Source organism: Pristis pectinata, chromosome 15, assembly GCF_009764475.1.
Source record: "Pristis pectinata isolate sPriPec2 chromosome 15, sPriPec2.1.pri, whole genome shotgun sequence".
Classification (NCBI taxonomy): Eukaryota; Metazoa; Chordata; class Chondrichthyes; order Rhinopristiformes; family Pristidae; genus Pristis; species Pristis pectinata.
In genome coordinates, this window is record NC_067419.1 from 1,991,832 (window position 1) to 2,010,818 (window position 18,987).

At 43.4% G+C, this 18,987-nt stretch overlaps 1 protein-coding gene across 2 annotated transcripts in view; it reads right to left on the reverse strand.

Moving 5' to 3' along the window:
- The window catches only part of svopl (SVOP-like), a 97,862-nt gene extending 92,615 nt beyond the window's left edge, over positions 1-5,247 (reverse strand). For both annotated transcript variants that reach the window (XM_052030521.1, XM_052030520.1), the window contains exon 1: positions 5,104-5,247. The gene's annotated coding sequence lies outside the window, so the exon portion shown is untranslated. The remainder of the gene's footprint in view (positions 1-5,103) is intronic.
- Between the last annotated feature and the right edge of the window lie 13,740 nt (positions 5,248-18,987).

Here is an 18,987-nt window from a genome sequence, read left to right on the forward strand (position 1 = left end):
AGCTGCATCATTACTTCTGTTCAACCAGCAATACCGAGTGGGTGATCTATCTCACCTTCTTCCCAAGGTCCTCACCATCACATTGGAGACAGCAAAGATTATGAGACTAGACAATATCGCAGCTAATAAAGATCTGTGCTTCAGAATTAGTTGTGTTTCTATCCGAACTGTTCCAGTACAGTTACAACACAGGCATCTGTCCAGCTATGTAGAAAATTGTCCATATATGTCCTGTTCACAAAATGGGTATTGGAATTGGTTTATTATTGTCACATGTACCGAGATACAGTGAAAAGCTTGTTTTGTGTGCCACCCAGACAGATCATGCCATACGTTATTACATTGAGCTAGTAAAATGAAAAACAGAATGCAGAATATAGTGTTGCAGGTAGGCAAATAAAGTGCAAGGGCCACAACGAGGTAATTTGGGAGATCAAGATCACCTTTTAGCATATGAGAAGTTCAAGAGTCTGATAACAGTGAGATAGAAGCTGTCCTCGAGTCTGGTGGTTCATGCTCTCAAGATTTTGTATCTTCTGCTCGACGGGAGAGGGGAGAAGAACAACCAGGATGGAAGGGGTCCTTGATTATGTTAGCTGCTAAGTGTAGACGGAGTCAGTGGAGGGGAGGTTGAGTCAAATCATTCAATCATTCTACTCTCAGTCACTGGTAATGTGATGAAAGCCACCATCAACAGCCCAGTTTGGGTTCACCAGGACTCCTTGGCTCCAGACCTCGTGATAGCCTTGGTCCAATCATGGTCCAATGAGCTGAATTCCAGAGATGAAGTGAGAGTAACTCACTTCACATACATCAAGGCAGCAGTTGACCAAGTGCGGTATCTTGGTGAAACTAAATGGGAGTCAAAGGGAAAACAGTCCAATGACTGGAGTCATAATTTGTTCCAAAGGAAATGGTTGTGCTTCTTGTAGCTCAATTATTGCAGCCCCAGACATCACTGCAGTAGTTCCTCAGGCAATTGTGCTAGGCCCAACCACCTTCAGCTGCTTCATCATTGGCCTTCCTTCTATCACAAGGACAGAAGTAGAGATGTTCACTGGTGATTACACAAAGTCCAATTCCATTCACAACTTCTCAGTAAATAAAACTGTCTATGCCTGCATGTAGCAAGAACTAGAGAACATTCAGGCAAGTACCGTCCACACCTCAGAAGTGACCAGCAATGACTATCTTTAACAAAGAGAGTCTAAACACTTACCCTTGACATTGAATAGATTATCAACACTGAGTCCCTTACCATCTATATCCTGTGGGTCAACGTTGACCTGAAACTCAACTGGACCAGCCATATAAATACCGTGGTTACAAGAGCAGGTCAGAGGTTAGGTATCCTGCAGCAAGTGACTCATCTCCTAACACCCAGAAGCCTTTCATCCATCCACAAGGCACAGCTCAAACACCATCTATAAATTTGTTGGCAGAATCTCAGGTGGTGATGAGTAGCCGTACAGGAGTGAGATAGATCGGCTGGTTGAGTGGTGTCGCAACAACAACCTCGCTCTCAATGTCAGCAAGACCAAGGAATTGACCTTATTCTGATTCATAAGCCACAAGTTTGTGCATTGTGTGCAGTTCTGATCACCACACCATAGGAAGGACGTGATTAAGTTAGAGAGTGTGGAAATGGGCATAGAAATAGGCTACATGGGAGGGAAGGGTTAGATAGATCTTAGAGCAGGACAAAATGTCGGCACAAGATCGTGGGCTGAAGGGCCTGTACTGTGATGTTCTATGTGAAATGTGAAATGTTGCTTGGATTGGAGGGGTTTGACTTATTAGGGGATATTGATTAGGCTGGGACTATTTTTCTTGGAGTGAAGGAAGCTGAGAGTGACCTTGTAGAGGTTTATAAATTCATGAAGGGCATAGATAGGGTAGATAGTCATAACCCTTTTCCCAGGGTAGAGGAGTCTAAAACTAAAGGTTTAAGGTGAGAGGAGAAATATTTAAAGGAGATCTGAAGGGCAAGTTTTTTTTTCCACACAGAGGATGATGGGTTTTTAGAACGAGCTGCCAAAGGTGGTGGTAGAGGTGGGTACAATTACATTCACAAGACATTTGGACAGGTACATGGACAGGAAAGGTTTAGAGGATATGGGCCAAACACAGGCAAATGGGATTAGCATAGATGGGCATCTTGGTTGTCATGGATGAGTTGGACCAAAAGGTCTGTTTCCATGCTGTATAACACTACGAATCTATGACTCTAAGGAAAGAGCAAGATGGAATACTCTCCAATTGCCTGGATGAATGCAGCACCAACTCCTCTCAAGAAGCTCAACATCACCTAGGACAAAGCAGCACATTTAATTTGTACCCCATCAGTCACCTTAAACATTCATTCCCTATACAACCAACGCACAGTGGCTGTAGGGTAAACCATCTACGAAAGGAACTGCAGTTCCTTGCCCAGGTTACTCTGACAGAACCCCCCAAACTCACCACCTCAAACACCAAGAAGGACAAGGAAAGCCCCATCTTCAGGTTTCCTCCAAGTTGCATACCGTCCAGAGGTGGAAATATATCATTGTTCATCCATCATTACTAAGTCCACGTCCTGGAGCTCCCTATCAACAGCACAGTCGGATTACCTTCACCAGAAGGTAAGCTGTGGTTCAAAGCAGTTCACCACCACCCTCTCAAGAGCCATTGGGAATGAACAATAAATGCTGGCCCTCCCAATGATGCCCAGCTCTCCAAAAAAAAAGATAAAATTGCTAAGACAAGACCATGGGCAACTTAATTTCCCACTGTACAGTAGAATGGAGAGCAATATGAATTTACTGGACTCTGAGATATGGAGTTGTCTCATGAGGAACAATTAAGAAATTTCGGGATATCCCCACTGGAGTTTTAAACCAATAAAAGTGACCTCATTGGAATATTTCACCTTAAATGTTTCAAGGTAGTGTTAAGGGTGGTGAAACAAGAGACTTCAGGTACTGGAATCTGGATCAACAAATGATCTGCTAAGGGAACTCAATGGGTTAAGCAGCATCTGCAGGGGAATGGAATTGTCGACAATTGTCGATTACAAGGTTCTGAGTTTCTCCAGCAGATTGTTTGATGAGCCTGAAGGATGTGTTGGAATGCTGTGAATGAGGTGGAATGACAATCAATTTGGTCACAATCTAACGACATCAAATACACTTTCAAGTTAGTCCTGAGGCAATTGCAATGAACAGGGAATTTACATTACATGTATCTGGAAATGTGTCACCTGGTTCTTCTCTCCCAGCACTGGCTCGGGAGATCACTGTAGGCTTGATCAAGTCTGTGGGTGTGGGGTTGGTGCGTTCCCTTGAACCTTGCCTCAGGTCTTTGTGAAATTTGGGCTGCAGGCAGGGAGGTCATGTGACATTGGAAAGAGCTGAGAATTGGAAGCAGGCCCTTGAGGTCGGGGGAGGAGGAGGGAGAACAGGAGGGAACACTGGAGGGGGGGATGTAGGAGATTGGAATGGGGTTGAGAGGTGGTCAGGAAACCAACTATACATTGGGTAGGAGCAGGTGTTGGAGGAACCCAAGGACTTAGACCATTATTCTACCTACTTGAACCCTGCCAGGTTGGTGCTGTGGTACAGCCATGCCCTGGGCATGCCAAGGAACATTCCAAAAGAAGTGCTGTATGTGGAAAGATGTCATCCTGGGTGCTGCCCTACATGGAAATCACCTCAGTGTTGCAAGGGTGACTCAGGATAGGAAGTGCCCAATCAAATCTCCAATGCATCTAGCAATGGTCACAAATCAATTTACTCAAACCTGTTCACTGCAGGCTGAGTCAGTTTTCAGCCACATAATGCTGATGAAACTAGTGCCATCTGATCCATTTTCTAAAATTCTGAGAAAGATTACCAGGATAGATACTAAACCAGGAATGAGGGCATTGTCATGGAATAAGGGCTCTTTTCCTTTAGGACTGGGAGAAGAAATTACTCAAAGGTTAGAACTTGTGGATCTTTGGAATTCTTCACTACTTCTGATTCTTCACCTGCATCTTTAAGGGTCCATCTCTCTCCACAGATGCTGCCTGACCTGCTGAGAATTACCAGCATTTTCAGATGGGATTAGTGGAGGAGAGTCGTTCAGCACAGAAACAGGCCCTTCGGCCCACCAAGTCTGTGCTGACATCAACCACCCAGTTACAATTTTTACTCCCTCCCCACATTCTCATTGTCCAGATTCTCACTCTCTCCCACACACCAGGGGCAATTTACAGCAGCCAATTAACCCGCCAACCAGCACGTCTTTGGGATGTGGGAAGAAACCGGGGAAACGCATCCAGTCACAGGGAGAACATGCAAACTCCACACAGGCAACACCAGAGATCAGTACTAAACGAGTCACTGAAGCTGTGAGGCAGCAGCTCTGCTCTTGGATCTTGGAGAAATAGAAAGATATGAGGGTACAGAAGGAACATGGACTGCAGTAGAGGATTGGCCATGATTTTAAATGGTGGAAATCACAGTATCCCTATTCTTGCCCCCATTTCTTACAGCTTTACACATAGGATGAGATGTGGAGTGGGGTCTGAGAACAGGCTTGAGCAGTTGCAACAGGCAGGTTCACATATTGCCAGGAGAACAGCCCAGGGAAGTTAATGAACTCACAGGAAGAAGCCAGCAGTGTAGTGATATTTAAAAGTGGGGAGAATAGATTGTCACTGGATGGGGAGTTTGACTGCAAAGTAAGCACAGCCCTAACTCACGGCGTGCACTCCCTCAAGCAGCAAATGCAGCCTGTGTCAGTCAGGTTCGAAGAGGGAGCCTTTTCTGTAAGTTTATCTAGCCTGCTTTGTTACTGTTAATACTTGCATGTCAAGCTCCATCTGCTTAGTATTTTTAGAGAGGAAGTAGATAGAAATATGTTAAAAATATAATAAGTACTTTTCTTCCTCTTTACAAAAGCTTCTCTTCAGGTCCTTTGCTTTCATGTTCTGTTAGCGAAAGCATTTGGAAACCTTTTTGTTTAGATTTTCTTCCTTCGCTCTTGCAAGAATAAAAAGAAACTGTCGGTCTGTCTCTCAGCTGACCCTGTTTTCTAACACCAAGTCATTCAGTCTGTAAAAGGGTTTCATAAACCTACCTTCCAGTCATTCCAACACAGCGGAGCTCTCTGTTTTGTTCCATTAAAAAAGGTAAAGAGAAATTGGCTGGCAAGTGAGTTCCATTTCTTTGGTTACAAAGTCATTATATGGCAAATGTCCTCTTTTCTCTTCTGCTACAAAACCGGTAAACAGGTTACACCCGTCAAACAACTTCAATATCCGCCTCTAATTTCTTAAAGGGGTTGGCACACCAAAAGCTAACGTCACTGAAAGAATGATCTGCAGAATAGGGAAGGCTCACTTGTTGAAAGTAAAATCGATGTTAATTTGGTGCTCATCCCCTTTAATGTTGTGGGAATTAGAAGACAGGAGTGTGTGGAAAATATTAGCACTCAGCCTGTGTGGAAGTAAGTCCCACAGCACTTGGTTATAAAAAGTGTTAATTTTCATTAATTTATTTTGGTTAAGTGTTTCAAATTCATAATTGAGTTCATCCAGTTGGTTGACAGGAGTATCTTTCTAAGAATCATTTGCTGATCTGATGTTAAATTAAAGGCCCTCCAAATTTGAAAGCCTTATAATTTAAATTCAAATCATGCGACAAACATTCCTACTCTTCAATTGCTGAACAGTCACAAAACCTGTCAACAGAGAAGGAAGGCATTTGGCTCATCTTGTCTGTGCTAACTCTTTGAAAAGCTATCCGTTAATCACACATTCTCACACGTTGCAAATGTTTTCTATTTTTTAGTTTATATTTAATTTCCTTTTAAAAGTTTTTGTGATTATTCCCATCAGTTGTTCAGGGGACGGGTGATTTAGTACATTACATTTTTGGGTGTTTACCTAGAAGTTGGGAAATTAAATTCTGAGTTTTTCCATTGATTGTTCTTTATTTAGCTTCACTCAGAGATCTGGGATAACTTCCTCATTTTCCAAGCAGCTGCATGCAGTTGAGATTATGGAGAGCTAATTATATTTGGTTAATTCTAGGATTTTACACAGGGAACCTTGTGTTTGGAAGCTTTGGGAAGGAAGCCACGCATTTTGTTAATTCTTGGAGAGGACCAAGCTTTGGCAATGTTGATGGTGGACTGACCTTTGGATTTGGTGGTACTGGAGGGAGGGATGTTAGGGTGCTGTAGGTAGGTGGAGGGAGGAGTCTGGTTTCGTTGAACGATCCTGATCTGGATCAGAGTTGATCCTTGTTGATTAATGATGTCCTAGGGCTGGGATGATTTCTCATATATTCTTCCAACATAGAAGGAGGCCATTTGATCCATCATGTCTATGCCAGCTCTCAGAGTAATCAATTCTATTTCCCTATAATCTATTTTCACTCATCAGTTCCATCCTGTGATTCCCCTACCAACGACCTAAACTGGGGGCAAATTACAGTAGCCAACTAACCTACTGACCAGCACGTCTTTGGGATGTGGGAGGAAACCGGAGCACCTGGAGGAAACCCACCCGGTCACAGGGAGACTGTGCAAACTCCACGAGGTTGATATCAAACCTGGGTCACCGAAGCTGTTGAGGCACTATCCATAACCATCTTCTTTTGTGTTATATGTGATTCCAACAACTGGAGAGCTTTCCCCATCAACTTCAATATTAGAGAGAAGCGTCTGCAGACGCCAGAATCTGGAGCAACAAGCAATCTGCTGGAGGAACTCAGTGGGTTGAGCAGCATCTGTGGGAGGAACCCACCCCCCCCCCCCACCCCCACCAGATGCTGCTTGACCTGCTGAGTTCCTCCAGCAGATTATTTGTAACCTCAGTATTATCAGGCTACTTGACGTCACACTCAGTCAAATGTTGTCTTGTTGCCAAGGGCAATCACTCACATGTCACCTCTGGAATTCAGCTCTTTGGCCCATGAGATCTGGAGCTGGGTGGTCCTGGCAAAACCCAAACTGACCACCTCCAAAGAGGTTATTGGTAAGTAAAAGCCACTTGACAGCACTGTACACTATGTCTGTGCCAGGGTACAAGAAGAGTCCGGCTCGCCCTGCCCTCTCTCCACAACCCTCTATTTACTTTCCTTTTACCTACTTATCAGCTCCACTTTGAACCCCACAACTGAACCTACCCCTGCCACTGCCCTGATTCCTGATCCCAACAATTTGTTGTGTGATTCTGGATCTCGGCCCGAAAAGCCAACTATTCCTTTCCCTCCACAGATGCTGCCAGACCTGCTGAGTTCCTCCAGCAGTTTGTATTTTTTGCTCCAGATTCCATCTTTCCATCGTGGAAAGATGTTTCTCCTCATGCCAGATTTGTTTTGGTTGATGCATACTCAGTAGGCTGGAGAGCCTGTTCTGCGCTGTATGGCTATTTGACTCTGACCCTAAGCGCTTGTCTATCCACAGAACTAATGGCCTTCATTCCTGATATCTGTTTGGTAAATGTCTTCTGCATCCTCTCCAATGCCTTCACATCCTTCCTAGAGAGTGATGCTCAGAACTGGCACAACACTCCAGATGTGGCCAACCCAGTGTTATATAAAGGTTCATCATGACTTTCTTGCTTTTGTACTCTGGCACAGGATTCCATGTGCTTTTATAAACCACTTCCTCAATCTGACTTGCTACTTTCAACAGTGCAGGCAGAATTATTGAGCTGAATGTTAATAATTGTCTGAAATACTGGATAAACAGGTAACCTAAAGGATAATGTAAGAGGAACAGTAGAAGCTTTGGAAGCAAATTGCAACTTCCTCATTAGCTCTGAAATTTGTTTAGAAAATCTGCTGTGAGCAGTAAGATTTCGTGCTGAATTGCATTCCACTACAACATCATTGGCCTTGCATGTTAACTCTACTCTCTCCACACATGCAGCTACTTCCCTTCCAAATTGTCTCCTTATCTCCACCTAGGAGTTCTTTGTTCACTTCCTGCCATCCTTGCAGCATGCCATCAGGAGACGTTAGGTTTGCATCTGATAGAAAGCCGGCCTTATCTGCCAGATCTCATGCAACCAAACCACACTTCATTCTGCTTCGTTTTCTCCAGGCAAAACCGAATGCTATTCAAAACTCATCGTGGAGGGAAGAGTGAACTCTAGTCTCTTTGTCACCATTTCTCTTCTTAGCAAGTGCCTGCAGAAACAAGTCTCTGAGTTTCTAATAGAGTCATACAGCACAGCAATGGGACCTTACGGTTCACCTCATCCATGCTGATCCTGATGTCTATCTATGCTAATCCCATTTTCCCACATTAGACCCATGTCCCTCTATGCCTTTCCTATCCAAGTACCTGTCCAAACGCCTTTTAACTGTTAGAATTGTACCTGCCTGTAAGACCAGGACCATCAAGTTAGCTGCATTTGCATCTTCTTTCATCCTGGACCTTCTCCAAGCTCCACCCATAATGCTATCCTAACCATTGTAGCCCCAGCTCCTCGTTATTTTCTGGTGTCTCTCTTTTTGATTTTTCTAAGCTTATCCCTTACATTAGAATCGTCGCTGCACCTTCTACCCACCTCCTCATCAGTCCTGGCACACATGTAATCAAATATTATTAATATATTAAGAGCTGCCCATTTTCTCTTCTCCTCAATCAATGCCACTGCAATAGTTTCAAAATTCATTCCCAATTACCCTGACCCTTTTTTTGCTGCCTAAAATCCTGGATTGTTTAATTGATTCACAGATACACAATCAAATCTTCACACACTTCATTGTTATTATTGCTGGTCTCTGTAATTATATACCCATTATAATTAGAGCATATCTAGCATGCTAGTCCTCACTAATTGATAATGGCTCCTTGTCTCCCTAGCCCTTGAACAGTTTTTCCCTTCTGACTCTGCAGTCTCCTCCAGATTTACCCTTTTCCCAAACTTTCTGGGGTCTCTGAACTCTCAAGGATCTAACCCTTTACCCTTCCCACACAAGGATACAGTTGTTATACAGTCATAGAGCGCTACAGCACAGAAGCAGGCTCTTCAGCCCATCTACTCCATGCTAGCCTGGTTTTCTGCCTAGTCCCATCTACCCACACCCGGACCATGGCCCTCCATACCTGTCTCATCCATTTACTATCCAAACTTCTCTAAACTTGAACCCGGATCCACCACTTCCACTGGCAGCTTGTTCCACACTCGCACCACCCTCTGAGTGAAGAAGTTCCACCTCAGATTCCCCTTAAATATTTCACCTTTCACCCTAAACCTATGACCTCTAGTTCTAGTCTCACCCCACCTGAGGGGAAAAAGCCTGCATGCATTCGCCCTATCTATACTCCTTGTAATTTTGTATACCTCTATAAGATCTCCCTTCATTCTCCTGCACTCCAGGGAATAAAGTCCTAACCTATTCAACCTTTCCCTATAACTCAAGTCCTTAATTCCTGGCAACATCCGTGTAAATTTTCTCTGCACTCTTTCAAGCTCATTGATATCTTTGCTGTAGGTAGGTGACCAGAACTGCACACAATGCTCTAAGTTTGGCCTCACCAATGTCTTATACAACTTCAACATAACATCCCAACTCCTGTACTCAGTGCCCTGATTTATGAAGGTCAATGTGCCAAAAGCTCTCTTTACAACCCTGTCGACCTGTGATGCCACTTTCAAGGAACTATGGATCTGTATTCCCAGGTCCCTTTGTTCTACCACACACCTCAGTGCCCTACCATTCACTGTGCAAGTCTTGCCTTGGTTTGTCCTCCCAAAGTGCAACACCTCACACTTGTCTGCATTAAATCCTATCTGCCATTTTTCAGCCCATTTTCCCAGCTGGTCCAGATCACGCTGCAAGCATCGATAGCCTTCCTCGCTGTCCACTACGCCCCCAATCTTGGTGTCATCAAATTTGCTGATCCAGTTTACCACATTATCATCTAAATCATTAATATAGATGATAAACAACAACAGGCCCAGCACCGATCCCTGCGGCATGCCACTAGTCACAGGCCTCCAATCGGAGAGAAAACCATCTACTACCACTCTTTGGCTTCTCCCGCTAAGCCAACGTTGAATCCAACTGGCTACTTCATCCTGAATGCCAAACGACTTAACCTTCTAGATCAGCCTCCCATGTGGGACTTTGTCAAAGGCCTTGCTAAAGTCCATGTAGACAACGTCCACCACCTTCCCACGATCAACCTTCCTGGTAACCTCCTCGAAAAGCTCTCTTAGATTGGTTAGACATGACCTGCCACGCACAAAGCCATGTTGACTATCCCTAATCAGGCCCTGTCTATCTAAATACTTATATATCCTGTCCCTCAGAATACCTTCCAATAATTTACCCATGACTGATGTCAGGCTCAGCGGCCTATAATTTCCCGACTTATCCTTAGAGCCTTTCTTAGACAACAGAACAATGTTAGGTATCTTCCAGTCTTCCGGCAGCTCACCGGTGGAAGGAGGTGCATATCAGGTATGACGTTCTAAACATCTCTGCCAGGCCCCTGCAATTTCTGCACTAGCCTCCCACAAGGTCTGAGGGGACACCTCATCAGGCCCTGGGGATTTATCCACCCTTGCTCATCTCAAGACAGCCAGCAGCTCCTCTTCTGGAATCTAGATAAAGTCCAGGACCTCACTACTCTTTTTCCTCAGCTCTATAGACTCTGTGTCTGTCTCCAGAGTAAATACAGACGCAAAAATTTCATTTAAGATCTCCCCCATCTCTTTTGGTTCCATGCATAGGTGACCATGCTGATCTTCAAGAGAACCAATTTTGTCCCTTACTATCTTTTTGCTCTTAATATAGCTAAAGAAACCCTTGGGATTCTCTTTCACCTTGTCTGCCAGAGCAACCTTATGTCCTCCTTTAGCCCTCCTGATTTCTCTCTTAAGTATTCTCTTGCATTTCTTATACTCCTCAAGAACCTCATTTGATCCTAACTGCCTATACCTGATATGCACCTCCTTTTTCTTTACCAAAGGCCTCAAAATCCCTCGACAACCAAGGTTCCCTAAACCTGTTAGCCTTACCTTTTATTCTAGCAGGAACATACAGATTCTGTACTCTCAATATTTCAGTTTTGAAGGCCTCCCACTTACCAAGCATCTCTTTGCCGGAAAACAACTTATCTCAATGCATTCCTGCCAGATCCCTTCCGATGCCCTCAAAATCGGCCTTCCTCCTGTTTAGAGTCTTAACCCTAGGACTGGTCCTATCCTTCTCCATAATTATCTTGATACTAATGGAATTATGATCACCAGATCCAAAGTGTTCCCCTACACATACTTCTGTCACCTGTCCTGTCTCGTTCCCTAAGAGGAGATCCAGTATCTTGCTCTCTCTAGTTGGGACATCTACATATTGATTAAGGAAACTTTCCTGAAATGATCGTTGTCCTAATCAGAACGTTATCCTGAATGATTTCTCTGGAACTCTCTCTAGAAACTGCTCTGCCTCACTTCCTCTTTCTCAGAAAATGTGCACAGTTTTGGTCTTGTTGTTTAAAAAAGGTTATATTGGCATTGGAGATAGTCCAAAAGAGATTTGTCAGGCTAATTCCTGGGATGAGAGGATTGTCCTATCATGAGTAGCACAAGAAATTAGATCTACATCTTTTGGAGTTTAAACCAATGATGGGTGATTTAATTGATCCTTAGGGGCATGACAAGGTACATGTATCCACTTATGGGAGAATCTCAAATGATAGTTACAAGATTAGGGAGCTATCATTTAAAACTGAGACGTTTAGGAACTTCTTCTCACAGAGGGTGGTGAATCTCTGCAATTCTCTATGCCAGAGGGTTGTGGAGGCTAAATCATTTTTGGCGGGTGAAGATGAAGTAGAAGTTCATTGTCATAGGCACACATACACCAGGTATAAATGCCATGAAAATGGATTAAGGATGGCATTTTTGCAGCAGCAGCACAGTACATTACTATCATGACAAACATAAGTTAACATAAACTTAAATTAACATAAATTATACATAACTTATACAACAAAATAAACATAACGATATTAATGCAAGGAGAGAGAGAGAGAGAGGGGAGAGAGAGAGGGGAGAGAGAGAGAGAGAGACCGACCGAGGTAGTGTCAGGGTGTTTCAGGTGGGTTCAAGAACCTGACGGCAGTGGGGAAGAAGCTGTTGTTGAACCTTGAGGTGTGGGTCTTCAGGCTCCTGTACCTCCTGCCTGATGGCAGCATTGATAGAGAAAAGATTGGGAACCAAGAACTGTGAGTAGCTGGTAGAGAAGAGGAGGCCTGGGGCAGGTGCGTCAGGCTTAAGAGGTTGAGGCGCCTACCTCTGCTCCTGTTTTCTGACTTTTATATTGTCTGCAGAAAACTATGCCTTGCAGCTATCATCTGATAGAGCATTTACTGTTGATATGGGTTGTGTGAACAAAGACCCTAGGGATACGTTCACACAAATTTTTAAAAGCAGATTACAAAGAAGTTATACTAGATCGCATCCCTCCATTAAAACAGTGACTGCCCTTCAAAGTACATCACTGAACGTAAAACACTTTTTAATTGGAGAGTTCGGGGAGGGGAGTGGCGAAATTCTGGAACAAATTACCATTGAAAAGGAGGAGGTATTAAATTTCTAAGTGAGCTTGAAGGTGGATATATCCGCAGAACCTGATGGGATGTACCTTAGACTGCTTTGAGAAGCAAGGAGGATGTTGCTGGGGCTCTGACAGAAACTTTTGTATCTTTGCTGGCCATTGTAAGGTGCCAGATAACTGGAGGGCAGCAAATAACCTTTATTCAAAAAAGGTAGCAGGGGCAGCTCAGGAATTTACAGGCCAGTAAGCCTAACATCAGTGGTAGGGAGATTTTTTGGAAAACAATTCTGAGTCAGCGCAGAAACAGGCCATTCGGCCCAACTGGTCTATGTCGACCAAGGTGCCCATCTAAAGTAGTCCCATTTGCCCTCATTTGGCCCATATCCCTCTAAACCGTTCCTATCCATATACCTGTGCAACTGCCTTTTAAATGTTGTTATTAAACAGAGAACAGGTTAATCTGCACTTGGAGAGGCAGGGATTAATAAAGATGGCTTTGTTGAGGGGGGATTCTGTCTGACTAATTTAATTGAATTTTTTGAAGAGCTGACCCCCTCAAGGGTGTTGATGAGGGTAGCATAATTGATGTAAAGGACATGAATTTCAGTAAGGTATTCGACCAGCGACACGGTAGTGTAGCAGTTAGCATAATGCTATTACAGCGCCAGCAACCAGGGTTCAATTCTGACCGCTGTCTGTAAGGAGTTTGTACGTTTTCCCCATGTCTGCGTGGGTTTCCTCCTACATTCCAAAGACATACGGGTTAGGAAGTTGTGGGCATGCTATGTTGGTGCCGGAAGCGTGGTGACACTTGCGGGCTGCCCCCAGGACACTCTATGCAAACATTTCACTGTGTGTTTCAATGTACATGTGACTAATAAAGAAATCTTATAACAAGACCCCACATAGGAAACGAGTCCAAAAGGTTAAAGCCCATTGAATACAGGGCAATTTGGATCCAAAATTGATCTGGGTGACAGTCGAAGGTTATTTCTGTGACCGAAATCCTGTGCCCAGTGATGCACTGCAGGGATTGGTGCTGGGACCCTTGCTGTATGTTATATACCTTAATATCCTGGATGTTTATGAAGGAGATATGATCAGTAAGTTCTCAGACGACATGAAAATTGGTGGTGTCATTGATAGTCAGGAGGGCTATAGAATGATATTGATGAGTTGGTAAGATGGGGAATTTAATCCTGAAAAATGTATGCGACTGCATTTTGGGAGAACTGATAAGGCTAGGATATCGACAAAAAATTATACAGCCCCAGGAATTATTGAGGAACAGAGGGACCTTTGTGTTCATGTCTAGGGATCCCTTAAGGCAGCAACCCACAGTTAAGGCGGCATACAGGTTACCTACCTTCAATAACCAGACACAGAATATAAGAGCAGGGATATTGTGGTACAACCATATGAAACATTATTTAGGTCACAGCTGGAATACTGTATGCAGTTCTGATCACCACTATAGAAAGGATATGACTGCACCAGAGAAGGTGCAGAGGAAATTCATCAGGATGTTACCTGGGATGGACATTTTAGCTCCGAGAAGAGACTGAATATGCTGGGTTTGTTTTCCTTGAAGATGTCAGAGAGGGGACCTGATTGAGGTATGCAACAGGGGTGTGGCTACCATAGTTGGTGAGAAACTTGCCCCCTTCGCAGAGGAGTCCATAACCAGAGGTCATAGGTTTCAGATAAGTGGGAGGAAATTTAGAGGGGATTTGAGAGAAAAATCACCCAGAAAATGGTTGAAATCTGGAAGACACATACCCAAGGTGTGGTTGAGGCAACTATTTTCACAGCATTTAAGAGGTATTTAGATGATTACATGGCATAGAAGATACAGGCCATACCTGAAATTTGGAGAGATAGGTTCTTAATGGCTAGCAAGAAAATGGTGGGCCAAATGGCCTGCTTCCACATTGTATAACTTGATGGCTCACTTTCAGATATCCCAAGCCAGTGAAAAGTGTGATAGAAATACAGGCTTGCTCTTTGCTGTTATATGAGAAAATGGAATTCTAGTTTCATATTCAGGGAAGTAAATACGAATAACAAGCGATGATGTTAGGGTTGTATGAAACATTGACACACTGGAACTTGAGGCCATTTCCACACTGCCCTGGGGAAGGTGGTGGTGAGATGCCTTCTTGAAACGCTCCAGCCCTAGCGAAGGGTGAACCCACAAAGCTGTGGGGGGGGGGGGGGGGGGGGGGTCGGGGGGTGCCAAGAATTAGGCCCAGGGAGGATGAAGGACCAGTGATATTTTTCCAAGACTGGACAGTGTTCCAGTTAGAAGGGAAGCTGCAGGGAGCAGTGTTCCCATTCACCTGCTCCCCATTATGGAAGAAATATTGGAGTCGAGGGAAAAGTTGACAATGCAAGTCGACAATGTCGATGACAGGATAAGGGTTGTGACAAGAAGTTTGAAAAACTAGGAGCAAAGAAAACTAAAATGGATCTGTTTAAAAGGAGATAACAGATTAAGGATTGACAAATGATTGCTGTTGAAGAGAAGTAAGGTTTTACAATTTATATTTCAAGTGTTTTTTTTAAAACAAGCAAATGTTAGGAAAGCAACCACTTCATTTAAGAGGGAAGTGAGCAAACACATAAAATATAGATTGAGAAGGGGAAGCAGTGTGGAAGATGGGATTACAGAGCCAACGTAGTAACATTTCTATGTGTTGTGGATATGAATACAGCAAAGGTAGTGAACACAGTTTGGTACGAAGCATGAAATGCTACTCATTAATTGAATAGCGCAAAAGGAAAATAAAGCATCATTCAAAAGGCATTTGCTTAAAAAAATCAGAAAAGCATAGTTCAGAAACACAAGCATTATTTGCTTAAGTGATTGTTTACAATGATTTGATTGAACCAAATAGCGACATAATATGTTCACATATTTACAAAAGCTGAAAGCATGAAAAATATAATTGGCACGTACTAGCTGGAACTGAGTGCTTGATTTTCACCAAAAGTTCCCCAGATTGACTCTGAAGATGGCAGCTTTGTTGTATGAGGCTTTTTCTTCAGTTCTCTAAGAATATCTTCCCATTCAGAAAGACTTTAAGCAAGCTCTTCCAGGTGCCCAACAGACTCTCCCCAAACCACTAGAGTCCCTGCAGCAACTCTATTTCATTCTGGAGCTGTATTCCAAACATGGGTTTAAATGGTAAATGATGCAGCTCAGCATTGCAGTAACATGCAGCACAGGAGATTGTTTTAGTTAAATAAGTAGAGTCTTGTCGATATTTATCACAATGTTATAGACAATGTGATAGACGATATCAGCATAATGTCACCTGGCTGAGTGATCAGAAACCATCAGAGAAGGCAGGGCCAGCTTTTATTGCCCATCCCTGATTGCCCGTGAAGGTGGGTAGAGAACTGCTTTCTTGAATGTCCGCAGTCCTCTGCTGAAGGTTATACAGGGTGCTATTGCGTAAGAGTTCCAGGATTTGAACCCAGCAATGATGAAGAAACAGTGATATATTCCAAAGGCAAGATGATGTGTCACTTGGAGTGGAACCTACAGGTACTGGTGTTCCCAGACACCTATCACCCCTATCCTTCCTGACAGGAAAGGTTGTGGGTTGGGAGCTGCTGTTAGAATAGCCTGGGTGAGGAACTGCAGAGCATCGTGTAGATTCTATACATTGCTGCCTCTGTATGCCAGTGTTATGGGGCGTGAATGTTTAGGATGGTAGATGAGATTCAGGTCACATGGATTGCTTTGTGCTGGATTGTGTCGAGCTCCTTGAGAGGTTTTGGTGCTGCAGCTTGAGAGAATACTTCATCATGCTCCTGACTTGTACCTGGTAGATGAAGGAAAGGCTTTGGGGGTATCAGGAGGTGAGTCACCCATCACAGGACACCCAGCCTCTGACTCTTGTAGCCACAGTATTTATGAGGCTGGTTCAGTCGAATATCTTGCTGATTGTGATCCCAGGATGTTGAAGGTTGAAATCTTGGCAATCGCAACACATTGAATATTAAAGTTAGATGGCAAGACACTCACATTGGAGATGGTCATTGCCTGGTGCTTCTGTGATGTGTATGTTACTTGTTGCTCATTAACCCATGACTGAATGCTGTCCAAGCCTTACTGCATGCAGGCCTAGGCTGCTTCAATTGCTGAAGGGTTGCAAATGGAATTGAACATTGTGCAATCAGCAGCAAACATCCCCACTTTTGACCATGTAGTTGTAATCTAATCACACCCTTTCCACATTATGTGCAATGATGATAAATTTGATATCCAGAGGGAAAGAATTTTTAATCTTTCCTGATGTCGAGGTTTGTAAAGCTATATAAACTCAGATTATCCTGCATCTGAGACAGGAGCAAAGATACATTCTTGTCATCATACATTAGGGAAGTTGACAAGAACCAAGCTAAACCAGAACCAAGACCTCAACAATGCAACTTAAGAATCAAAATGATCAGACTGTGAGATACAAGTTCACCAGAACATGGCTAATATCACCCATTTTCATTACTTGTCTTCTTGCCAACCATAACTAAAATCTTTACAATCTGCTCAGCATAACAAAATCATTTGTCTTTTCATAAGATGTTTAGCTGGCTGTATAGAACATACCCTCATTCTTTATGCAAGAGCTGCTCAAGGTTTTGGTTTAACTTAAGCCAGGCCCAGCAAATGAAATCAACTCTTGGAACTGTTTTAATTTGGTTGTGTACGGCAGGAAACTCAGAGTTTCTAAGCACTAAGAGTATGAAATATAAAGTGTATGGAGCCCTGTGGAATGTTGAGCTAAATCTATCTGCATTTATAATACAATGTTGTTACTGCACTCAGCAGCCTATTTAATAATCAATTACCCAACTGGTGCTGAAGCCTCCTAATAAGGAAGATGAAGCAAAATAATCCACTTTGTCTCATCCAACCACAAACATTTTTAAACAGTTTACACATTTCATGAATAATTTGCATTTTGCAATGAAACAAAAGTTATTGTAAGAGGGTTTGAGTACAAGAGTAGAGAAGTCTTGCTCCAATTATATAGGGCCCTGGTGAGATCACATCTGACATATAGGGTGGAGGTCTACTTTCCCTACCCAAGGAAGGAAGCACTTGCCATTAGAATGAGTGCAGCAAGTGTTCACCAGATTGGTTCCTAGGATGACAGCTTTAGTGTACGAGGAGAGATTAAGCAGACCCATTCAACTGTACAAAATTCTTAAAGGGTTAGACAGGTTAGTTGCAGAGTTGATGATTCCCTAGGTGACAGTCTCAGAACAAGGAGGCAGCCATTCAGAACAGAAGACGTCTTGATCCAGTGGATAATGAATCTTTGGAATTCTCTGCACAATGGAGCCTGTGGACTCGGCCACTGAGCATATTCAACCCAGAGGTCGATAGAATTCTAACTGTTAAGAGAGTCAAGAGATATGGGCTTAGTGCTTGAAAGTGGACAATGGTAAAAGATCAGTCATAATCTTACTGAATGGTGGTCTAAGCAGAAGCAAGGATAAAGGAAAAGAGAATATGGAGATTAACAGTCAGTAATTGGGAGGGCAGATGTGGAGGCCAAAAAGGAGAATGCCACTTGGTTTTACATTGAAGGACAAAGTTTGGTGGTGTTGTGGAGAGTGCAGAAGGTTACTGTAGATTACAACAGGATATTGATAGAATGCAGAGCTGGGCTGAGAAGTGGCAGATAAAGTTCAACACGGAAAAGTCTGAAGTGATACACTTCAAGAGATAGAATTCGAAGGCAGAATATAAGGTTAATGGCAGGACTCTTAGCAGTGTGGAGGAACAAAGGGATCTTGGGGTCCACGTCCATAGATCCCTCAAAGTTGCCACGCAGGTTGATAGGGTTGTTAAGACGACGTATAGAGTGTTGGCCTTCATTAATCGGGGTATTGAGTTCAAGAGCCACGAGGTGATGTTGCAGTTCTATAGAACTCTGGTCAGACCACACTTGGAGTATTGTGTTCAGTTCTGGTCACTTCATTATAGGAAGGATGTGGAAGCTTTAGAGAGGGTACAGAGGAGATTTACCAGGATGCTGCCTGGATTGGAGAGCATGACTTGAGGATAGGTTGAGCAAGCTAGGGCTTTTCTCTTTGGAGAGGAGGAGGATGAGAGGTGACTTGATAGAGGTGTACAAGATGATAAGAGGCATAGATCGAGTGGACAGTCAGAGACTTTTTCCCAAGGCAACAATGGCTAACACAAGGGGACATAATTTTAAGGAGATTGGAGGAAGTATAAGGGGGATGTCAGGGGTAAGTTTTTTTTTATTACACAGGGAGTGGTGAGTGCGTGGAATACACTGCTAGCAGAGGTTGTGGGGGCAGATACATTAGGGACATTTAAGAGATGCTTAGATAGACATGGAGGTTATGGGGTAGGGAAGGGTTAGCTAGGTCTTAGAGCAGGATAAAATGTCGGCAC